At 51.3% G+C, this 8,482-nt stretch overlaps 1 long non-coding RNA gene across 3 annotated transcripts; it reads right to left on the minus strand.

Moving 5' to 3' along the window:
• Positions 1-837: 837 nt before the first annotated feature.
• On the minus strand, positions 838-8,210 carry LOC106726433. 3 transcript variants are annotated; one of them, XR_001362508.1, is made up of 4 exons: positions 8,006-8,210; positions 2,936-3,266; positions 1,641-1,712; positions 838-1,515 (listed from the first exon to the last, which is right to left on the minus strand). It is a non-coding gene; the product is annotated as an uncharacterized LOC106726433 (long non-coding RNA). The 3 variants fall into 3 exon arrangements; XR_001362507.1 differs by lacking the exon at positions 8,006-8,210 and having other exon boundaries at positions 2,936-4,040; XR_001362506.1 differs by lacking the exons at positions 2,936-3,266; positions 8,006-8,210 and having other exon boundaries at positions 1,641-2,342.
• Positions 8,211-8,482: the final 272 nt, after the last annotated feature.

The raw sequence follows: 8,482 nt of genomic DNA on the forward strand, positions 1-8,482 counted from the left end.
GGGATCGATCCCACAACCTGGGCATGTGACCTGACAGGGAATTGAATTATGACCTCCTGGTTCATAGGTCGGCACTCAACCACTGAGCCATGCCGGCCAAGCCATGTTTTGTGACTTTAGATTATGATCTCATGTTTGCCCCATTCCGTCCGTGGGATCCTGGGGGACTGCGCTGGGCTGTCCTCCTCCAGAGATGATCATTTGCTCAGGCAGTGCCTCAGTGCTGCCAACCAACAACCTTCAACTGATTCCAGACCACTCCTCATATATATTTAAAATTCACACCCATTTGAAGGTAAATGTATATTTCTGAATTTTGGGAGATTTGATTTACATCTTGTGGTGACATCATTACAAAATCTTTTTCATTTCTCTTTCCTGAAGAGCAGGGTTTTTTCTGTCTTTCTAGCTTCTCACTGAAATTATGGGTCTTTGAAAGTCCTGACTGTGTGCAAATCTAAATTCTAACTTCTTGTATTGCATGGGCCTAAGCCTGTCTTTTGTCTCCTGTGCGGCCATTAAAACCCCAAGCTCTAAGTTCCTGGTACTGAGACTGTCCCCAAGGTCATATGGGCTAACACTGTTGCTTTAGATTCCACTTCGTTTTGTGTCTCTGGGAATACACCTTGCTTTCTTTCAAGCTCAGCTATGCATTTTTTAAAAAATGCTTATTATACTTTTGTCAGCATTTCCAAGTGCTTTATAATACAGGGGCTTTAGATTATTTTGTTGAAACTGTTTTTCTTATTCAGCCACAGCAGTCAGCCTGTAGAAGTGTTTATTGATTTTTTGCTGGGCAGATATTAAATGAATGCATAAATGAACAAAAGAACATTCTGCATTTTAAAACGTTTATTATACATACACACCAGAGCACAAAGCAGGAGGAACAGAGAGGTGATTAATGAGCCCCTCTGGTCAACCACGTCCTCTCAGGCACTGAAGATTTTGGTGTCTTGATCATGAGTTGCCTGTGCATCCCAGTTCTGACCTCATCATCTCCATCCACGAGATTCCTTGCCTCCCTCTTCCTTGACCTCTCACCTCCCTGACTGTAAAAGCCAGGGTCTGGGTATAGGTTGCAGACGCTTAGTTTGAGCAGAAAGGGATTGAATCCACGAAGTTAGTGCTACAGAGTCATTGCAAACACACTATCCCTGAGGTCCCCTGGGGAGTTACTCCTGTCGCCACAGTCAGCAGCAGCAAACTAAGGCGTCAGAAAGCAAATGCCCCGCTGCCAGCTCCCTGCGGACCACCCTCTCAGCCGATCTGTACCTCCCACCCCCTCTTGCACCAGGTAGAGCCGTGTCACAGAGTTCTGGAATCGATTTGGGTAGGAATGCTGTGGGCCACTCCCAGACCCAACCCACAAATACCTGTTGCCCAGTCCTGCTTGTGCTGTCTTCACCCTCCTGGGGTGACCTTAAATCCTCATGTCAACAATAGCAGCACTTCCCTGAATGACTAGATGGAGCAGAGGGCCGCCATCCCTGCCCAAGTTGCCAACTGGACTTTCTGTGAGCATGAAATAAACATCAATTGTTTTAAGTCACTAGCATTTGGGGGTTATCTGTCAAAGTAGCTGGTTTTTCCTCAACTGATATAGGAGGGAGCCCCCGGGCCTCCACTGGGCTTCTCACCTGAGTCTTTGCCGGGATCTGCAGGTAATATTGCATTGGCCTGCTGCTTAGTGCATCCATCATACCGAATGCCTTGAGAACCGGAGAAATTAACACAAGATAGATTCACATACCCGCTGTGTCCATTGGGAGATGGGCTGTGGCCCAAAATGCATGTTTCATCTGACCCCTCCGATCAGTGGACTGTGGATGGGCGGGGGCATCAGAGAGTCTGGGAAGTGTCATTAGCTCAGAGCCAGAGCCCAACTGTTCCTGAGAGCTGGGGGTGTCCCCTCCCCCAGTGCACGCGCCATCCTGGCCGGTCTGCACATCCCTGTGTTGGGGGAGGGGTACCAGGCAGGGGAAGACCACAGGGCCTTGGGTATTTCCGCCAGGTCTTTCCCTCTGGCAGAGGCTCCGGATATGCGAATGACTCATGTCCAGGAATTGGAAGGGGAGATGTGACTGCATTGTGAGTCAAGTTCCAGTCGTGTTCCTGAGACATGGGGGTCTTTCCACCCCCACCCCGACCCCCACCTCCACTGACAGAGCCCTGTTTTGTCCTAAGGGTGACTCCATGACCAATGAGCCAAAGGTCTCTGAGGCCACACCATTCTTCTTGACCATCATGGTGACCACACCTACCTGGCCACATGGGCCTCTGTCATCCCACCATCTCTTTACCCATTTATTTTTTAAAAATATTTTTTCTTGCCCTGACTGGTTTGGCTCAGTGGATAGAGCATCGGCCTGCGGACTGAAGGGTCCCGGGTTCAATTCTGGTCAAGAGCACATGCCCCGGTTGGGGGCTTGATCCCCAGTAGTGGGCGTGCAGGAGGCAGACAATCAATGATTCTCTCTCATCATTGATGTTTCTATCTCTCTCTCTCCCTCTCCCTTCCTCTCTGAAATCAATAAAAAAAATTTTTTTTTAATATTTTTTCTTGATTGATTTGAGAAAGAGATCGCCCCTTGGCTCCGCCCATTTCTCTGTACCCCACTTCATTTCTGCCCTCTAGAGGCCAGCCTCCCCACCGCTTTCAAGGTCAAGCACAGTACATTCCTTTCCAAGGTGCTGCTGCCCCTCACTGCACCTCTAATGTCGTGTGAGGGGGTGTCCTCAGGCCCTCCCAGGGGAGAGTTCAGGGACCTTGAGCAGGTCAAGCACAAGACATTCCTGACTCTCAGTCTTTGGATACCTTTTCTCCATTAAAACAAGGCGTTTCCAGCATCTCAGCTTCATTCACACAGGCTTAGTTAGCAGAGCGCACACTGTCGACACCATCCAGCCCCTCAGATCCAGAACCCATGCTCACCTTCATATCCACCCAATGCAGGATCATCTTCCTCCAGTATCCTTGCCTCGGGACTTTGCAAAAGGGTGCACTTGTCCTGGTGTCTAAGTCTCCTCCTCCTGGAGGCTGGGCTGTGACCCATGTGCCTTCCTCAAGCCCTTGGGCCTGTGGATCGGCAGCCGGCTATCAGCCCACCTCAGCCGGTCCCGCACCAGGTCTGCAGGGGCTGCCAGACCGTGAGTCCCCAGGCTGCCGCTGGAGGACCACCTATTGGATCTGCTGGAGAAGATGCTTCGAGCTCCATCTAGTTCCTTGAAAATTTCCCCTCGCCTGGTCTGGGCAGAATTTCCTTCTGGGATGGAATTGGCGTTCCTGATAAAATGCTCTTGAGATAATCCAGTGAACTTTAATGACGGCATGACTTGATTTGGAAACAGTCACCAGCCCCTCTGAGGGTCTGTCACCACAGGTTTTCTGTGTTGAGTCTGAGACGGATCCTCCTCCCGCCCTGAGTGAATCCCTGACGTGGCCGCTCAGGATCCTGCCCCTGCGTGCACCATTGTCATGAAACCTGACCACTGCTGGGTGGCAACCTGTCTTCATCTCTCCACCCTGTCCTTGGCCAGATAACCCTCTCTTCCCCAGGTCTCAGCGGGAGATCCCTCCTGTCTGACGTTCTCATGGCACCTGCCCAGCACCACCAGCCCCCACACGACAATAACAGCAGTAAAAATATAGACTCGTCACATGCCAGCAGTGGCTTAGCCCTGCCCACCAACCAGCGGAGTGCATAAGGTTATTGTCTTCCATTCACAGGAGCCCAAGAGCAGCAGCTCATACCTGAGCAGAGAGATGGGAGAGGGAACCAGGGGCCAGGGAAGTCCCCACTGAGAAAGTAGCATCCGCCAGACTGGAAGGAGTGGGGGAGCTAGCTATGCCAGGATCAAGAATTCCAGATGGGGCACAGCAAGGTCTGCAGCCTGAGGCTGAGGGTAGGGGACAGCAGAGAGGGGGCTGAGGGCAGCACCACCCAGAGCACCTCCCACCAGCCACTGCACTCCTGGGCAGAGCCTCCCCGTCTGCCCCACTCCATTCTAATTTTTTTTAAATATATTTTATTGATTTTTTACAGAGAGGAAGGGAGAGGGACAGAGAGCCTGAATCATCGATGAGAGAGAGACATCCATCAGCTGCCTCCTGCACACTCCCCACTGGGGATGTGCCCGCAGCCAAGGTACATGCCCTTGACCGGAATCGAACCCAGGACCCTTGAGTCCGCAGGACGACGCTCTATCCACTGAGCCACACCGGCTAGGGCCCCACTCCATTCTGATAGGGGTATAAGGGTAGAATAAAAGTATGGTTTTGTTTTTCCCTTCTTGTCTTAATTTCTCTTTTCTTTCCCACCCTTTTACTAACAGAATATGTAATTAAGTAATCAAATGTATATATTTAACCTTATGTTCTGGCTAAGATTTTATTGCAGTTCTTAGTTGACCAGGCAAAACCAAAAATTTCTTTTAAAAAAAATTCTTTATTGTTTAAATATTACATGAATCTCCTTTTTCCCCCATTGACCTCTCCCCAGCCGCTCCCACCCCCCAGCGCATGCCCTTACCCCCCTACTGTCTGTGTCCAAAAACCAAAGACTTTTCACCCAGCCCTGAACTTACACGCCTGGCCACCATGAATGTGGAAGCAGATCAATTTAGTCTCAGAAACACCGGGATGACGTACACCTGATCACTGCTTGAGCGGTCATCCTCCGCCACGACTGTCCACTCCCCATCAAACCAGCACAACATACTCAGGGGTAACTGTTTCTTTTCAATTCTTATGAAGTCTCCCACGTCACATCAAACTTACAAAATTAAATAAATGTGACTGCTTTTCTCCTGATGACGATTCTTTGTCAGTTTAATTTTCATGCCCAGCCAGGGGTCCTGTGAGGGTCAAGGGAAACTCTTCCTCCTCTACAAGAGCCAAAGAGCAAGGGGAGGGGTGACAGTGGGTGGAAAGCTACTACAAGAAACAGCAGGGGTTGCCTCGAACAGACTGTCAAACTACAGCAGGAAGGCCGGGGAGGGTGGGGAGGCGGGGGGGGTAAGAGATCAACCAAAGGACTTGTATGCATGCATATAAGCATAACCAATGGACATAAGACACTGGGGGGGTAAGGGAGGGAGGCCAGGTGTCAAGGGCGGGGGGAAAAAAGGAGAAACATGTAATACTCTTTGTAATAATTTAAGCAATAAAAATATATATTAAAAAAAAAAAAGAAAGAAACAGCAGGGATGAGGGGGAATTCTGGCTACATCCACCCACCAGGACTCTTGCTGAAGGCGGGCAGGTGAAGGACGCAGAGGGTCCCAGTCGAAGGCTTAGGAGCTAAGTTTGGTTGAGCAGAGAATCTGTCACCTGCCACGTCTCCCTGGCTGCGGCATGCACCTATCTGTGAGGAGGCTAAAAGGCTCATTCCAATGTAACCCTGATATTTGAGGAGAGCTAGCAATCTGAATCCATGCCAGCAAGCTCAGTGTACATTCTTGGTAACCTATAGTTAAGTCACTACCTCTCTCCCAGAAACTGGTCTTGCAGAACCTGTTACAGAGGCCACAAAACTGTGAACAGTGCACTGCCCCGGAGGGGAGTTATTATTATTAACGCTGGCGCCAGGCCAGACCATCAGATATGGCCTGGAGACTCCCACACCTGGGGGCCTTCTTGCAAATCCCATGAAAAGGACCGGAAGCATAATCCATATTTGTGGGACAAAGACCCCAGAAAGATATAAAAGAGAAGCCCCTGCATGTTACTTTACTCAGATTTGGAAAGTTATTCCCTGAGTCCGCTGGCGTAAATAAACAGTGTCACTCCTTTTCTCTAAAGCGTCACTTGGTTTTTCTCTGGTCTTCTGCAACATCTGCAGAGCCCAGAATTGAGATCAACCACATGGCTATTGTGTGGCGAAGGGTGAGGAAATGAAGCTGGGTGGCCAAGTGGGGAAGCAGGAATGGTGGTTGCTGAGGGCAAGGAGGTAGACAGAGTAGAGTGAGGGGCAGCAGAAGCCTGGCAGCTGGACTCCGGTGCCCCAGGTCCTCACATCAGCTGTGTAGGAAGCATGCCTCTATGCTTCATCTTCATAGAAAAGAAACAGTATGTGGCTAGGTGGTTACTGAATTTCCCCAGAGCAAACAGGATGTGAGGGGTGGGGAGAGGGACACATGGTTGATAGCATATCCTAGGATGATTACCCTAGAACAGTGGTCGTCAAACTGCGGCTCTTTGGCCCCTTGAGTGTGGCTCTTCCTAAGCCTTAGGAGTACCCTAATTAAGTTAATAACTATGTACCTACCTATACAGTTTAAGTTTAAAAAATTTGGCTCTCAAAAGAAATTTCAATCGTTGTACTATTGTTATTTGGCTCTGTTGACTAATGAGTTTGCCGACCACTGCCCTAGACCAGTGGTTCTCAACCTTCTGGCCCTTTAAATACAGTCCTTCATGTTGTGACCCAACCATAAAATTATTTTCGTTGCTACTTCATAACTGTAATGTTGCTACTGTTATGAATCGTCATGTAAATATCTGATATGCAGGATGGTCTTAGGCGACCCCTGTGAAAGGGTCATTCGACCACCAAAGGGGCCGTGACCCACAGGTTGAGAACCGCTGCCCTAGATAAAGGGAGGTGGAGGCAACTAGAAAAGGCCCTAGCCCATTTTTTAAAATCACCTAACGGGAGTCAGTAAGACCTAGGTGACCTATTAGGAAATAGGTGACCAAATAGTACTCAGCCAATGAGGAACTGGAGGAGGGACTAAATAAATAAGCTATGTTCCCTGCCCAACATGTGTTCCTGTACAATGAGTGCCCACTCTCAAGAGTGTTATTAAAAGTCTCATTTTCGCCGTGCTTCTGTTTCCTAGTCGGTCATTTTAAATTTGGACAGGTGAGCCATTTCTCACAGCCGGCCCAGGAGACACGGCAGGAGCCTTTAGGTGGCCATGTTCCCACAAAAGCAGCTTACCCACCCCACCCACCCCACCCACGCCCAGGAGATGGAGGTCTCTCTCATCTCTGATCCTAGAAAGACAAGACCCACACCTTGCAGGCCTCTCTGCTAACTGTGGGCGTGAGTTCCAGATTAGCAATGGCCCAGGGGTCCAGAGCCACATCCTGCACCCTGGTGGGCCGCCTCCCACGCAGTATCTGCCCCAAGCTGACCCTGCAGCAACGCCAAAAAGAGCTCACATCTCCAAAGGACTCAGCCACCTGCAGAGGCTTAGCTTTGAACAAACATAGCTGGTGGCACACACACCTCCTCCCCCATCCAGAGGTCAGGGCTGGGCTGGCTTTGTGGTCCCGTGTGCAAACACCTGAGCAGCCTCCAGACACCACAGGGGACAGGGCCAGCCATTTGCATAACATTACAACCGAAGGCAGGCTCTTTCTGAGAATCGGGGCAGGTCTCTGCTGCCCGGGGTTTTTCCCAGCTTGCAGCTGAAAGAGCCTTTGGTTGGTTCCTTTTAAACTCCCGTCCACAGCGCCCACCAGCTGTGACTGCTCCAATTACAGGTTCAAAGATTTCTGGGCAGCAGAGAAACTTTCTGTCCAGGCCGCAACCCCCCCCCCCAAACTCAGCTCCCACGCACCAGCCCAGAAACCAGGCTAGAGGCGGACAGCCAGGGGATGGTTCCTGGAGACTGACCCCTTCCTTCCCCATGAAGTCAGCAGCGCCATCTCTGAGCCCGTCCATTTTGGCTCCCCACACTGCCCCTGTCTTGAGTCGGGTCCACAGCAGCTCCCCAGACAGGGCCGGGCTTCTAAGGAAGCGATGTCCTGTCCCCACCCCAGTCCCGGAGGCCTTTCCACAGCCCTGTCCCCCACTCCCCTCCAGGGTCAGTAACCACGGTAGCCAAGTCCTACTTCTCCCAGAGGAGTGCCCTGAGCTTGTGGAGGAACCTGAGGCCAGAGAGCTGCCCTAGGGAGGGTTCTGGGGGCAGTGGCCCTCGGGGAGCTGCTGAGCGGAGCAGTGCACGGAGCACAGGAGTACATTACCCACCGAACAACCCGGGGGCCCTCTCTTACTTGGAGACAGCTAAACAAACTGGGAACCAGATGAAGTCATCTGTCCAAGGCTGTTTGTCTGTCCATGACAGAGCCTGGACCATGCATCTTCTCTTCTGATGGGTCCTTCCCATTGGTGTGCCCTGGAGACAGCCCAGACACAGACGCTGCGCGCGCGCACACACATACACGCACATGCACACACACGCACAAACGCGCACACACGCACACACTCGCGCACACACATACACACACACATACACGCACACACGCGCGCGCACACGCAAGCGCACACACATACACACACACGCGCGCGCGCGCGCACACACACACACACACACACACACACGCACACACACGGAAGGACGGGTTTGAAAGAATTCGCCATCTAGTGTTTCAAAACCAGCACGAGCGGTGTTGACGGAAACGCCCCAGAGGTTGGCTGGTTCACCGGGCGCCCCGGACACGCCCTGCGCTCAGGTCCCAGCCCCGCAGGTC

This window comes from Myotis brandtii, unplaced genomic scaffold, assembly GCF_000412655.1.
Source record: "Myotis brandtii unplaced genomic scaffold, ASM41265v1 scaffold2658, whole genome shotgun sequence".
Lineage (NCBI taxonomy): Eukaryota > Metazoa > Chordata > Mammalia > Chiroptera > Vespertilionidae > Myotis > Myotis brandtii.